The 16,244-nt window shown below is 45.9% G+C and overlaps 1 protein-coding gene across 1 annotated transcript in view; it reads right to left on the bottom strand.

Moving 5' to 3' along the window:
• Positions 1 to 16,244, bottom strand: part of LOC146796179 (uncharacterized) — a 144,548-nt gene that overhangs the window by 22,622 nt on the left and 105,682 nt on the right. The gene's annotated exons all lie outside the window — the stretch shown is intronic.

Genomic DNA, 16,244 nt, shown 5'->3' with positions numbered 1-16,244 from the left:
AAATCAGTGCTCAGGGTGTGTGACCATAGAAAAGTAAGGTTAAAAACCTTCACCAGATGAAAGTGACATTTTATAAACAAACTGTAGATTTCACCCCTTCAGTAATTTACCTATTTTCACATCTGGAACCTAGGAAAAGAGCTTTTAACTCACTTTTTTGTGAGCCAACACACTATCAGTCAATTACACCATGAGAGGGCCACAGAGCTTCTTTAGGATACCGATAGTATGGGAGAGCCAAGGAATGTTAAAAGTACGATGAAGAGTAAGACAATCCATAATAGTCGATCTTGCAAACCTCGGTTCGGGCTTTACCTAAATTAATCGCCAAAGCTAAATGGTTTCAAGTAGGAGTAGATTCTCTAGGTAATTAAGCCCAACCTCTTTATAAGTAGTATATGTTGAAACCGAGGTGGGGATGCTCAACAGACATTTTAGAACAAAATTTTCCTCTGTCTGTAAGGAGTCACTCTTCACACAACCCCAAATGCCTCCTCCAAACCCAGCGGCAGACAGATCTTTAGCTTGATATATTTTAATTATTTCTCTGACGACTATGGAGCTAATATGAGAATCTAGAAATACCCTCAAAGACCCTACTCATTTTTAGTCTGGCACCTTGTATAAGATTGACCCAAGAACCTTTGCTGGTGAATGATATTCCCAGATTGATAAAAGGTTTAACCCTCGTAATTGCTAACCTTTAATAAAAAAGCTTAGACTCCTCTGAGACCTTTTTACACATGCCACTGTTTAGATCTTAGTGGTATTTATTGTTAATTTCCTCCACACACAGCAACCCTCTGTAAAGTTGGCTCAAGGAAAAGTGTTTGGGTTGTGCTTACAGAGCATCCATACCTGAACCAGTTTGTGCACAAGAGTTGCCTAGTGGAGCTCAGAACAACTTAACAGGTCTTCGGAAAATAGGGACCCGAGAAAAACTCTCAGGATAGTGACATTTTGAGTGAAGAAAGTCATGTTTCCAGCTCCCATTAAAGATGAGTCAGAGGCCAGCATGTTGCAAGGTCTGAACAGATGAGTTGCCGACAACAAGTTACAGGGATCCACCCGAGGTGTCAGTAAGTTCCACACTGGTCTACAACACGTCTCCATTCCTGAAACCATCACCTTTCGATACCACAAAAAAACTAAATATTGACTGTGTGGATAGAGATATTTGATTAATTATTGGATGCACTTGAAGAAACTGATAACAAATAGATTATCAAGTATCTCAAAAATCTTGCTGGTTATGGTTGTGATAGAAGTCATAAAGAAAATGCTGCGAAATGTCAAAGAAGTTGCATACTGTCAGATTGAATAAACAGAATCTCAAATTCAATCCAGGGCCATACGTTGATTACGAAAGATACATTTACAATCAAGAATGCCGGAGGAGCTTCGCGCGCATCCAAGATGGTCGCGTGAGCGCAGGGCTCCCCGGACCCTTGCCGCTCCTCGTAACTTATCCTGACATTATCCTGGATTTGTGGACGGATTCTGGAAGATGAACCTTGGCTGAATCCATAACTCTTTTCAGAACGTAAATCGGACCTGGGAGACCTGAAATACAGCGTCTTGCATTTTGGAGGCCCACTTGGAAGCTGTGCCCGGTGCTTTGGTGAACTGTGGGGCCGGGGAGTAGTTGAACAACAACGGCATCGGAGCCTTGCCAGTGGCCGTGCCCCCACTTTCAGTTTCGCTTTTACACTTCTGCATGGCCTGATCGAGGAGCTACTTCGCGCGGCTGGGGCGTCCTCCGGCCTTCGCTCAGCGCCTTAGCTCTCTTCTATTGCCTGTGTACTGAACTGATTTGTGCCTTTTTCTCAACTCTTCCGAGCGGGCTCTCGGACAGTCTGTGTCCGACTGTGTCCGGGCTCCGGGACAGTCTGGCGCCCCTTTGCTATCGGTCCGGGCGGACCCCTCCGGTGAGCATTGTTCAACATGACGGGCAAGGGGGATCCCGAGAAGCGGAGGACCAAGACATCCCAGCGTGGGGGACCAGTCCAGAGTAACATCATGGATCGTTATACCCAGGGTAAAGGATCCCCCGGGCCAGCCAGTGCCGTCGTGGAGGACTCCGGTGGTGGCCCGTCCGTCCCCACGGAATTGTCGCTGCAGGACGTTATGGGGGCCATCAACGGCATAAGGGAGACCATCGCCCAGCAGTACGAGGCTCTGGCCCGTAAAATTGACACGGTTGCCATTGATGTTACGTTAATTCGGGCAGATCTCTCTAAGACTAACAAAAGGGTTCAGTCGCTGGACTTGAGGACATCCACTCTTGTTACGGATGTATCGGACCTTCAGGCAACTCTTGGCGATCTAAAGTCGGCAAACGACACGATGTCCCGGCGGCTGGAGGATTTCGAAGGCCGGGCACGACGCAACAATATCCGCGTCATAGGTGTGCCGGAGACTTCCGACAATCGTCCGGTGGACCTCATGGTCGAAGATCTCATCCTCACTCATCTTGCTCCTTCAGGCCTGAGCAATTTCTTCGCCGTGGAGCGTGCCCATCGTGTCCCGGGCGGTAGGCCTCGACCAGGAGCTCCCCCGAGGCCTATCATTGCAAAACATTTTCATTACAGAGACCGGGACGCGATCCTGCAGGCCTCGAGGGTGCACGGCCCAGTTAAATATGAGAATTCCTCCGTTAACTTCTTTCCGGACTTCACCCAACTCGTTCAGAAACAGAGAATGGGCTTTCAGGGGGTGAAGCGCCGTCTTCGAGATCTGGAACTCAAATACTCTATGCTTTTCCCTGCCAGGCTTCGTGTGGAATATGAAGATCGGACTATCTTTTTTGAACGCCCTGACACCGTGAGTGACTGGTTGGATTCCCTGCCGGACCGGGGCGAACGACCTGGGCGTACTGGTGGTGCCGAGGGCGGTGGGCCTCTGCAGGAATGATTCTTGGTCCTCCACTTTGACATTTCCTTCTGCGCTCAGCCAGGTTCTACTTCAATTGTATATTTTGTTTATTAATGTTATGTTTGGGTGAGGGCGGGGACGGGTCCCTTTCCTCCTCTAGGGTCTTTTTGTAGCATGGGATTGTTAGGGCGACAGGCACACTGCAAGTTGGGGGGGCTGTATAGTCCGCAGGGGTGCAGGGTGGGGGGAGTTGCAATGGTGTGGGGGTGGGAGGGTGGAAGTGGTTGTTGGGTTGTGTGTTTTTTCTTTTCAATGCGGTGTGTTGGTTCCTTCTCAGTTTCGGGTGTCTGGCTGCGTGCCCGGGGACTCCAGCTTCTTGTGTTGGGATGGGGGGGTACGGGTTGAAACTGATGTCTTGGAACGTCAACGGATTGGGGGACCGTATCAAACGTGGGGTTGTGTTGCAATATTTGCGCCGATTGGCCCCTGATGTGGTATTTCTTCAAGAGACGCACTTGGTGGGCAATGTATGTCATGCTATGAACAGGGGGGCTACCGACTGGTTGCACATTCTGGCTTCACCACTGGATCCAGAGGGGTGGGCATCTTGCTGCGTTCTTCCCTCCCGCTTGAGATTGACAAAGTCACTCTTGATGATAGAGGGCGCTATGCGTCCTTGACCGGACGGTGGGAGGGGCAGACCCTTTCTTTGGTTTCGGTCTATGTTCCCCCGGGCCTCCAGACCTCCACCTTCTCTGATGTGGGTCGTATGTTACTTGAACTTCCTGATAGTCTCTTGCTTATGGGTGGGGATTTTAATTCCGTGATTTCTGGCGAATTGGATCGTTACCCTCCCAGAGCCCTCTCTGCCGCCCAGGCGTGGCTCGGCGGGTTCTTGGACACTTTCGGTCTGGTGGACTGCTGGAGGTTGATACATCTGACACATAGTCAGTACACATTCCACTCCGGGGCCCACGGGAGTCTCTCCAGACTAGATTATTTTCTTATGCCCGCGGCCCAGACCACCCGGGTCCGGGAGGTTAAGCACCTGGCCCGGGGCATTTCCGATCATTCCCCATTGTGGCTCCTCTTCGATACCGGGATGCGATCCGCTGGGCGGATCGCCCCCATTAACCCCTGGTACCTGCGTGACCCCAAGATTCGCAATGGTCTCATTAAGTCGCTTGATCAGTATTTTCTGGAGAATGAGGGGTCCGTCTTGTCCTCAGTGTCCTTGTGGGAGGCTTTCAAAACGGTTCTCCGAGGACACGCCCTATCCCTGATCGTTGAGGCCAAGAAAGCTAAGAACGGGGAGGTGGTTGCATTGGAGGCTGAGATATCGGGTTGGAGGCTGCCTTGGAGACGGGTGTCACTCAGGATGGGCTCCATGCCCTCAGCCTGAAGCAGTTTGAATATAAGTCCCTTGTTACGGATGCTGCTCGGACAATGTATAGGGAACAGCAGGGTAGACTGTATGATGCTGGGGATAAGGCGGGTAAATTGATTGCTTGGCTTGATAAGAAGGAGAGAGTGAATCGAGTGGTCCCCGAGCTTCAGACGTCGGAGGGAGTAAGTGTGACTGACCCTGGTGAGATTGTGGAGTGTTTTGCTGACTTCTTCCGTGCTGTGTACTCCCCGGTGTCTGATAGAGATGAGGCTGACTCTCGTCACTTGTTGAAGGATATTGCTTTGTCCTGCTTGTCGGTGGATGAGCGTGAGCAGATAGATGCCCCATTATCGGTCGACGAGATTGCTACCGCGATTCGTTCCCTTCGCTCAGGCAAGGCTATGGGCCCCAACGGACTCCCGATTGAACTCTATAAATTGCAACCGGATAAAATTGCGCCATTTCTCCGTCGTATGTTTTCGGAGTCGCTTGAACTTGGTTCTCTCCCCGATGATCAACGTCTGGCCACTATAGTCGTGATTCCTAAGGACGGTAAGCCTCGGGACCGTTGCGCCTCGTACAGGCCTATTTCTCTGTTGAACGCCGAGCTGAAAATCCTTGCCAAGGTTCTTGCTAATCGCCTGCTTACTGTTATTTGTGATTTGGTGCATCCGGACCAATCCGGTTTTATCCCGCACCGGAATACGGCTCTTAACTTGCGGCGCCTACATGGCGTACTTGCTAGGGCGGAATATCTTTCAGAGCCGGCCATCTTGGCTTCCTTGGACGCCACGATGGCCTTTGATACGATAGAATGGCCGTATCTTTGGGCCGCCCTGGCAAAGTTTGGCTTCGGGGCGGGATTTATTAGTTGGGTTAAACTCTTATACGCCGCTCCGTTGGCACAGGTTGTCGTAAACGGGCGGGTTTCCCGGCCTTTCGCCCTTGGGAGGGGCACTAGGCAGGGGTGTCCGTTGTCTCCCCTGCTCTTCGCTCTGGCTTTGGAACCACTCGCTGCTTGGCTTCGTTGGGCACCGTCGATAAGAGGGATCCAGTGGGCCCCTGGCTTCGAGGATCGTGTTTTGTTGTACGCGGACGACATTCTTTTGTACCTCACCTCACCACGTAAGTCACTCAATGTGCTCTTTGACATCCTTACTTCCTTCGGCAAGAACTCTGGTTTGATCATTAACTGGTCCAAATCTTGTGTCTATGCTATATCCGGTGGCCTTCCTCTCTTGCCTTCTCGTTTTCCCATTAAGGCATCTCACTCCGGCTTTACGTACCTGGGGGTGTACGTCTCGTTGGACCCGGCTGTCCGCTACGAGCATAATCTCCTCTCTCCACTTCGGAGATTGAGGTTAGACGTGGCCCGTTGGCGTAAGCTTCCCTTGTCTCCCGTCGGTCGTGCGGCACTTTTTAAAATGATGTCTCTTCCCCGATTCCTTTATGCACTTCAGAACTTCTTTGATATTATTCCATCGGCCTACTTCCGGGAAGTGGAGAGCTTACAGAGGAGACTTGTTTGGGACAGTCGTGCACGTATTGCTCTTGCAAAACTGACTCTCCCCTGGTACGATGGGGGCATTGCGCTCCCGGACATCAGGAGGTACTATTGGGCTTCCCAGCTATCTGCTATTAACCATGCAACGTACACACCTGGTCCGAATCCGGCTTTCGAAATGGATAGATTTTTGTTGCCTGGCGGCAACTTTAACAGAGCGCTTTACTCTCGATCGGCTGGGAGGAACTTAACCGGTCCCACTAAGATTGCAGTGCGCTTGTGAAAGGCTGCGAATGTGGCCATGGGCTGGAATGATCGTTAGACGGGTGCAACCCCTTTGTTTGCGTCTGAAAGATTGGGAAGCCTCTGGACGACGAAGGGCTTTGAGCGTTGGGACACGATTGGCATCAGCAGAGTAGGTGACCTCTGGGTGAAGGGTGCGGTTAAATCCTTCGCGGCGCTGCAGAGTGAGTACAAATTGAGTGAGAGGGAGTTCTTTCGGTACGTTCAGGTTCGGCACGCTTTGCTCTCGGTCTTCGGGGCTGAGACTGCAGTCCCTGTGTCTTCGCCACTCGAGGACCGTATACTCGACGGTCACTTGCCCGACAGTACTATTTCCCTTATCTATAAAAAACTAATAAACATTCGGGCGGATCTCCTCGTGCGTCTTCGGGAGGCGTGGATCGGGGATGGTGTGGAACTGGACGATGAGACTGGCAGTCTGCGCTGTCCTCCCCTAAGGAGGTGGCCATACCCGCGCGTCTCCGTCTTGTCCAGCTTAAAATTCTCCACCGTGTCTACGTGACGGGCCCTCGTTTGGTTTTGATGGGTTTTTCTGAAGACGGGCTCTGTAAGCGCGGCTGTGGGCTCAGCGCCACTTTTCTCCATGTTCTCTGGGAGTGCTGTGAGGTGGCGGAGTATTGGCGCCGGGTGCATGCTGTCATGGAATGTGTCACCGGGGTCGCTCTGTTGCCTGAGGTTCGCCGATGTTTGCTGAATGTGTGGGAGCCTAATGATTATAATGCGGCTCAGACTCGGTGGGCGGCCCTTGGGAACATGATTGCTAAGAGGGACATCGCACAGCTTTGGGGTTCCCGGCGGCCTCCCACCGTGTCAGTATGGAAGGAGAACATGGATTGGTGCATGTGCAGAGAGAAGACTGTGTATGTGGCTCGGGGTAAGCCGGGGGCGTGGGGTAGAATCTGGGGTCAGTGGAACGCGTACCGAGGGAATATCTGCACGCCCCCCCTCGTGGACACATCTGATGCTGCTTTGTCCCCCTGATCCTGAGGTTCCCGGACTATTACATTTTACCTGTGGATGGTTTTGGCTCTCCCGTTGCCCCCCCCTCCCCCCTGATTATCTTCATTGACCACCTGAGGGTGGAGTATGTATTGTGTGGTCCCCCGGCTGTGGTTAGACGCCCTTTTTCGATGGTTTCCGCCTTGTTTTTTGGTTTTATTTTAATTTTGTTTTTTTTGTTTTGTTTGTATTTATAAAATTTATTTATCCTGATAAGCTCCGAGGTGCACTCAGTAATTTGTTAATTCGGCTGAGCCCCAGGGGGCCTGTCGCTGCCTTGATGTTATTGAACATGTATACATTAGCGGCCGGCCCTGGTGGTTGTAGGCCCATGTTTGTATTGAGTTTTTATGTACAATAAAGGTTTTCAAAAAAAAAAAAAGAATGCCAAAACGTTGGTGAAATCATTGATGAATTTGCGGAGAGACTCGATACACTCATCACACACAGTAAGTTCAATTAATTTAATGAGGAGGAAGCTATGCGGCTTAGAGTTGCTGATGAATGCTTGTCAGATTCATTCAGACGATGAATGCTGAGATAAACTCTTAGTATGGAATGATTGTTGATGGCTGCCAGAGCTGAGGAGCGTGGTTAAAGACAAGTTGCTGACATAGAGGCAAGAGGTGCCCAGAGTGAATCATTAATGAGTATAAAAAGCCAAAGCAAAAAAATGAAGGATACAAGGCGATGTCTACACGTAAAAAGAAGTTGTTATAGATGAGGATTTTAATTACCCTACACAAAGGTAAATTTCCCGCCATTGGACAGATACGTATGGCTGTGGGAAAGAGAACTATTTAGTGATGGTTTGTAAAGTGAAGAAAAAGTAAGTGTGTCACGGCGCAAAGATAAAATGGCTCCCAGAACATTCCAGAAACAACGTTCGACGCACCCCCACAAGGCGAAGCGGCGACATCAATTGAGACAAATCAACACTGAATGAAGTTGATCATCATCAAAATCATTGTCAGTTTGTCTGCCTCAAGATCAAGTGAATGTGAGGAAGACGGTTGCACCATGTCGATGTTCACCTTAGAGAATCGTGCTCATGTCAGACTGGCTGCATGTGAGGAAAAATGGCAGTCAAAGAAAAGTCAACATGCCAAAGCACCAAAGTCATATAAACATTGCCCAAAAATTACATTAAGAATAAATGAGTGCTCAATACCTTTCATCATCGACAGTGGGACATCGATAATCATAATGCCTGAAGAGAAATACAATAATTATCTTCATAGCCTCGACTTATGCCATTGAAAACCAAAGTGTATACCTGGGCTGCATCGAAAAATTCAAGGTTCATTTGTAGCAACACTGAAAACATGAAAACAAAGGTGCAAGCACCCATCCATGTGCTTCTAGGTACAGCAGCTAGTGCCTGCCTGCTCAGTTTCAGTGCCACTGCTTATATGGGACTGATTTCTGTGAATTACAATATAAATGCTCACCATGAAATAGTAAGTCAATTTCTTTCATTTTTTCATGGTTTGGGAAAGCTGAAGACTATGAAAGTAAAGTTACATATTAATGATGATGTCTGTCCTGTTGCTCATAGATATAGACAAGTTGCTTTTCATTTACAAGTAGCTGTTCAAAAAGAACTTGAATCGTTACTTAAGCATGACATTATTGATCGTTCAACTTGTCCAATGCCATGGGTTTCTCACAGTGGTAGTGCCCAAAAAGGACACTGAAGGAGCTGTATGCATATGCATTGTAGTTCGCCAAGAAAACAAGGCAAATGAATGAGAACAACATCCAGGTCCATACATTGCTGTCATGATAACACAATTGAATGGTGCAAAGGTCTTCTCTTCCCTTGATTTAAATAAAGGTTATCATCAGTTGGAACTAGAAGAAGATTGCACGTATATTGCAACCTTTTCTACACATGTCGGTCTGTTTTGATTTAAGAGACTCAGTTTTGGTGTGTCATCGGCTGCAGAACTTTTCCAAGAAGTCATCTGATGTGTCATTCAGCCGTTTGTCAATGCATTCAATCATAGCGATGACATTGATTTTCGGAGCTACACAGAAGGAGCATGATAAAGCTCTCACCTAAGTATGTTGTTTACAGACTTATGCAGGTTTTACGTTGAATGCAACCAAGTGAGTTCCAAAAGACATAGGTAAAATTCTTTAGCCATATTTTTTCAGATGTGTGTATGACACCACATCATGTCAAAGCACAAGCCCTGTCAAATGCCGATCCCCACAAGATGTTTCTATGACACTTTGTTTCTTGGCATGACCAGTTAATGTTCAAAATACATATGAAACTTTGCTACCATAAGTGCTCCCTTACCAGAGTTAACGAAGAGAAAAATGTTTCATTCAAGTGGTCACAAGAATGTGAGAGAAGTTTTAAGAAAATCAAATAAGCCATTGAAACTGCTACTGACATGGCCTATTTCAATCCAAAGCTTAATACAGAGGTTGTTGTTGATGCCAGCCCAGTCGGGTAAGGAGATATCCTGGCACGGCACAGCAGACACCCTATGCTTGAAGGCATATTGTGGTATATGACAGTAGAAGCTGGTCCCACACAGAACGTGCTTACTCACAACCTGAGAAAGAAAGTTTGTCCATAGTGTGGGTTCATGAACATTTCCATGAATTCCTGTTTGGAAAGCCTTTTACGCTGGTAACTGATCATCAAGCTTTATTGAGTATCTTTGGCAATCCACAAGCCAAGATGCCTCCTCGCATTGAACGGTGGGGACTACGATTACAAGAGCATGATTATACCATTATGCATTGTCCAGGGAAGGATCAAAACCCTGCTGACTAACTTTCCACAGTGCCTATCCATGGTCAAGGTGCTCCATCCAAGACGGCTGAAACCTACATTAATTTCATTGTGAAGTCAAATACGCCAGCTGCCATAACATTAGCTCAGGTCATCACTGCCAAGAGCCATGATAGTGACAAGCTGAAGCTGAAATATATAATTACACATCAGTCGTGGAATCGACACAATTGCTCACAAGTGATGGTGAATACCAAAAGTACAAAAACGTTAAAGATAAACTGTCTATAACTCAAGAAGGACTTATACTGAGAGGTTCAAGAATAAAATAAATGAAGTGGCTCCTGTTGGACATCGTGGTATTGTTGCCATCAAGAGAGCTCTCTGAGATCAAGTTTGGTTTCCATATTTAGATGAGATGGTTGAAAAGGAACTCAAGCCCCGTCATCTATGTAGGTCTCTTCCTACCAAGATTACTGAACCTACTCTTACCATGTCAGAAGTCCCTAAGCGTGCATGGGAGAGAATCTCCATCGATTTCTTTGGTCCACTCGATAATGTACATTATCTGATGGTAATGGACATTATCTGATGGCAATTGTGGATGAGTACTCACTTTTTCCATGAATAGAGAATCTGTCTTCCACAACTCATGAGCACGTCATTGAGAGGCTCTATGGCATCTTTGCAACATGGAGTGTTCCAACTATTTTGAAGTCTGATATTGGCCTGCCGTTCAACAGTCGAATATTCAAGGGTTTTCTGGGGCATCTGAACATAAAGCATCAGAAGAGTACCCCTTTGTGGCCGCAGGCCAACTGACTCGATCATTTTATGAGTACGCTAATGAAAGCAGTACAGTGTGCAACTCTTGAGAGGCTCAGCTTGAAAATATTTTATCAAGGACTTTTAAAGCGCTGATCCCACTGGGGAGAAATATGTGCTCAAGTATTTAAAACTACAGGTACCAGCATGCTCAAATGGATTACTCACCTGAGAAGCCCACTGGGGATTAAGCAAATGAGCAGCATGCAGAAAATGGCGCCACGTTGAGCATTTCAGTGTTTTACTCGTTGTCATCCTATGAATAAGGAGCTGCTGAAGCACCGAAATGCGTCAGGAAAATGACATGAATCAGAATGGATTTGCCGTTTTTTCTTGAAATAAATGGTTTCCAAACCACTCTGCTTGCTGTGCACGTCCTCGCATCCGGACGATGTTTTGTTTGGATATATATATATATATATATAAACTCCCAAAGTTCGCACCAAAGAACGCCGCTCTCTTGCCAGTCGGATGCTGCCACGAAGCGGCGGTGCTCTGCAACAATTTCTCACAAATACTCTGCTTCCACAAAGTTCATGGCGCACACACGAGTAGGTTCAATTCAATAATATTTTATTGTTCCACTGTGCCTTCATCAATGTCCACGCCGTCACGGCTGAAACGCGTTTGTCAGCCACGGTGGAACAATAAAATATTATTAAATTGAACCTACTCGTGTGTGCGCCACGGACTTTGTGGAAACAGACTGGGAGGGAAAAAAATAAATAAATGTATATATATAGCACTTTATATAGTCTTATAACATTTATTGAGATGAAGTTAGTCTGTTTTATGAAGAATATGTCCTATAGAGATGTCATTATTTGTCTCTCTTTTTCTCTTCTGGTTTGGATGTCAAGGTCCCAACAGTGGATTGACAGGAAATAGTCATTGCGATGTGCCCAATCGAAACAATGATAGATGAACAATTGAATTCGGGACAGGGGCACTCGCCCAGGAGACTAAATGATGATTATGTAATGATTATGAACATTGAAATGTATGAACTCTGTATTGCTGAATTAATATTTTAATGCACTTGTGTTTGAAATAATGTCGCTCTCTCTCTTCCCTTTTAAAAAGAATCCTTTGGATAATAGTAAATATAAAAAACATTGGGGGTCTTTTATTTATTTTCCTGAATGCACTTTATAGGAATTAAAGTATATTATGAGAAAAGAGAGCTAGGCACTATGTTATGAAACAAACCATTGTGTTTTTGTATCAGCATCACATGAACAAGGATTAGTCTGTTTACCATGTTCATTCAGGAACTGATCATGTGACTTTGTGACTTGTGTTTAAATGTAAGTGATTTGTTTGCGTTAAACTGTGTGAGCAAGGCAGTTGTGCCGAAACGCGTAGCGAAAAAGAATAAATACCCAAGCCGGATGGCTAAAAGCATCTCCAGTGTCGGTGTCCGATTTTTATTGAAGTCGGGTTTGGTTGGGATATATATATATATATATATATATATATATATATATATATATATATATATATATCTACTGGCGGTCGCCAGTAGATAGTTATAGTTAGGACCGTGTTTCCATAGGAAATCCGCAACATTCTATTTGGAATAACTTTGGCGCCGGTTGACGAATCCTCGCAAAATTTTCAAAATAGGTGGGGCGCTCTGCTCCGCTCCTACCCTGAAAGTCTCGGGGTGATTCGTTTAGCTGGGGCCGAGAAAAAAGGGGGGTCCCAAAACACGTTTTCCCCATGCATTTTTCCATAGGACCTTTAGTCGAAGGTACAGCCCGAACGGCTGAACAGAATTACTTGAAATTTGGCAGAGAGGTAGTCCTCAGGTCAGGGAAGTGCCTTTTGCAGGTCTGGTGTCAATCTGTTCAGTAGTTCCTGAGAAAATCAAAAGTAAAATCATATACATATGTGGGCGGAGCCTAACCACACATCTCATCCTGAGATCTGATTGGCTGTCAGCACTTCATCCAAGAAGTGTTGGCAGCCATCTTGGGACCAATATACATGATAGCACCTCATTAAAAAGCATTGCAGTTAATAGAAGGTTTTAAGACTTTAGTTACATTATAAATCAATTGTTGATGGTACCATACTCATTTTAGGAATTGTGGTATGTTCTAAGGTGATTTCACCATGTGAAAAAGCCTTCTGCTGGGATATCATGATTGAGAGAAAAATATTTTCTCATGCTTTTCCCACAGAGGTTTGGAAGGTGATCTATAAGCTAAACTGAGAGCTTATTTTCTGTAAAATCACATTATCTTTCTCAGTCATGTGAGAATGAAGTCTGACATTCTCAGTAAAACATGTACATCCAACAAGGGCAGAGACTGTCAGTTGATTCCTTTGTGTTCTACTGCAGCTTCCCAGAGTGTTCCAAAGAACAACTAGAGCGCTAACAGTCCTACTTATGATAAACGTATGGCACACCTGAAGCCATATTGCTTGGATTAAAGTGGTAACTCTTAAAACATTTAATTTAAAAAGGAACAAAATGAGGGGTTTCATTTTTCCATAAAAAGTATGATTAGTGCTGCAGAAAGAAAAATTAGGGCACATTTTGAGTGACTTTGCAAATCCTCTTCTATTTCATTAAAAAATTCTGACATGCAGACTGAAACATGCACTTTCAATACCAGCAGCAGTTTTCCCTGAGCAGTAGCTTTACTACAGTGATCTAATGAGCAAAAAGAGTGCTAACATTCTGAATTTATGGCAAATGTGTGACACGTCTGAATGCCTTCTTGATGGAATCAAAGTAAAAAACTGAAAGTATTTCCTACAGAGGAGACTGCAGTAAATGAGGAAATTAGGAACCTTCATAACAAATAAGTCTCCCAAGATGGCCACCAGAGACAAAAGATCCCAAATGTAGCCCAAATATATCCCAGATGTAGCCCAAGTATAGCCCAATGACAAAATGTCCCAAAAAACAACTAGAGCGCTTACTGTCTTCATTATGACAAAAGTATGGCACACCTGAAGCCATCTTGATTGGAATAAACTGGCAACACTTAAAACATTTAATTTAAAAAGGAACACAATGAGGGGGTTCATTTTGCCATAGAAATTATGATTAATGCTGAAGAAAGAAAATGAGGGCACATTTTGATTGACTTCTCAAATCCTCTTCTATTTCATTAAAAAATTCTGACATGCAGACTGAAACATGCACTTTTAATACCAGGAGCAGACTTCCATGGTGAACAGTAGTTTTACTACAGTGATCTAATGAGCAACTAGAGTGCTAACATTCAGAATTTATGGCAAATGTGTGACATATCTGAATACCTTCATGATGGAATCAAAGTAAAAAACTGAAAGCATTTCCTACTGAGGAGACTGCAGTACATGAGGAAATTAGGAAACTTCATAACAAATAAATCTCCCAAGATGGCCACCGGAGACAAAAGAGCCCAAATGTAGCCCAAAATCACCCAGATGTAGCCCAAATATAGCCCAATGACAGAAGTGTGCAAAACACTTATTATTTTGTGTTTTTGCAGCGTTATATATTGCAGACTTGTCAGGTATTGGAGTGCTTTACATGAGCATTGGTTACATCACACAAGAACAAATTCATTTTGGTTGTAGACATGGGGAGACTAAGTGATTTGACCAGAATCACAGAATGTCGAGCTGAAGCAGAAACTCCAACCTGGTTCCCCAGTTGCAAAGTCTGCAGTTCTGGAAGTAACACCACATCCTCTCCCCTAAGTGCAACATTTAATCAAGTGGTCAACTGGATAAGAAAACATAAAGGTAACAAAATAATTTAAAAGTGCTTTCTCGCTATTTGAAAACTCAGAAAATATGTCCTTATTTTAGTCTTTTAGAGCACTAACCATAATTTTGATGCCAATAAGACCCTCTCATATATGTAATTTCTAAAGGAAATGCTCTAGGTATTACAGTTTTGATTACATCAAGATGACGTCAGGCGTTCCACACTTTTGTAATAAATATAGAATGTTAGCAATCTAGTTGTTCATTAGGATACTGTTGAGAGGCAGAGGCCAGGGGCATGGACTCTGAAAATTGAAGGCAGGTAGGAGGGTGCAAAGGCAACAATTTAACCACACTGAGCAGGCAGGAAGGGCCGTGGCAGCACAACAGACTATGGAGGGCAGTGGAAAGGGGGGCAGGGGCAACAAACCAACAATACAGGACTTGCAAGAGAGGCTGTGGCAATGTAATAGACCATTGTGGGCAGAAGGAAGAGGCAATGGTAGTACAACCATACATGCCAACAGACCCGATTCAGCCAGGAAACGTCCAATGTTTTTAAGCTCAAATGGGCTTTATTTGATCTGTCTCCTGTCTACAATCTCCTCTTTTTCAATGTAACTCAAAGGGGAAAATCAATACCCCAGTTTTTTTTCAAAATCTCCCTCTTACCAAGTTCAAAATGTTCGCAAGTATGGTACATTGGATCATGGAAGGAAATGGGGTAGGGACATGGACTTGGATAACAGAGAACAGGAGGGACATGGAGAGGTGCACCAAACTGACCCTGCAGGGCAGCCATCAGGGTTTGCAGCAGCACAATACACCACACAGGGCATGCGGGACGGGAGTGCAGCACAACAATCCATAGAAAGCAAGAGGGAGGGGACAGAACCATGCACATGGACAACAGAGAACAGAGGGGCAAGAGGCAATGGTAGCTAGCTGACCATAATGGACAGACAGGAGAGAAAGCTGCAGCATAACAGACCATAAAGGGCAGGAGGGACAGAACAGGGGCATTACAATGGAACAGACAAGCCAGGAGGGAGGGAGTAGGGGTCTGCACATGTAAACAGAGGGCTGGGGGCAAGGGGGCAGGGCAGGAGCAGCAAGATAGCCATGGAGGTCAGGCAGGATGGGCACTAGAAGCAAGACACACCATGAAGAGTGTCAAGAATTCCTGTCATGCGAGGGGAAGAAAACGGTAACCAGCGAAAACGGACTACATCTCCCAGGATGCTTAGCGGTTGAGAGGTTATGTAAACAGGAGAGCTGTTACATAACTCCAGGAAAACACGCCCTTATGTAAACAGGAGAGCTGTTACATAACTCCAGGAAAACACGCCCTTATGTAAACAGGAGAGCTGTTACATAACTCAAGGAAAACACGCCCTTATGTAAACAGGAGAGCTGTTACATAACTCAAGGAAAGCACGCCCTTATGTAAACAGGAGAGCTGTTACATAACTCAAGGAAAACACGCCCTCTAAAGGGAGGAACCGGGAGGTACAACGCTGTCGGATATTGTGTTTACACCGACGTACCTGCTTCGTGAAGAGCAGTGTTCCGGAGTGGTGCTCCAGTAAGGCAAGAACGGAGGTAGGTCGAGTCGTTACTCCCTGGGCCGTGTCTTGCCCCATCGTCACCTGTGAAGGACCCGGAAGCTCTACCGGTCAACCATTGAGCTTCGCTTTTTGACTCGGCTGAGTCCAAGCGCAGTGGCGCTTTTGCTGGTTGGAGTCGTAACTCCCAGCCCGACCAGAGACACAGGGACTGCCAGCTGTAACGCACACCAGGAGGTGTTTGCCGCGTTACAGACTCGGAAGTCCACAGGATCGATCGAGCGGCTGCTCTCGGTTCAGTCTTCTTTCTTGTGATTGGGGTAT

This window comes from Triturus cristatus, chromosome 10, assembly GCF_964204655.1.
Source record: "Triturus cristatus chromosome 10, aTriCri1.1, whole genome shotgun sequence".
Taxonomy (NCBI): Eukaryota; Metazoa; Chordata; class Amphibia; order Caudata; family Salamandridae; genus Triturus; species Triturus cristatus.
The sequence above is the reverse complement of the archived record's forward strand: the minus strand, read 5'-3'. Positions and strand labels throughout refer to the sequence as shown.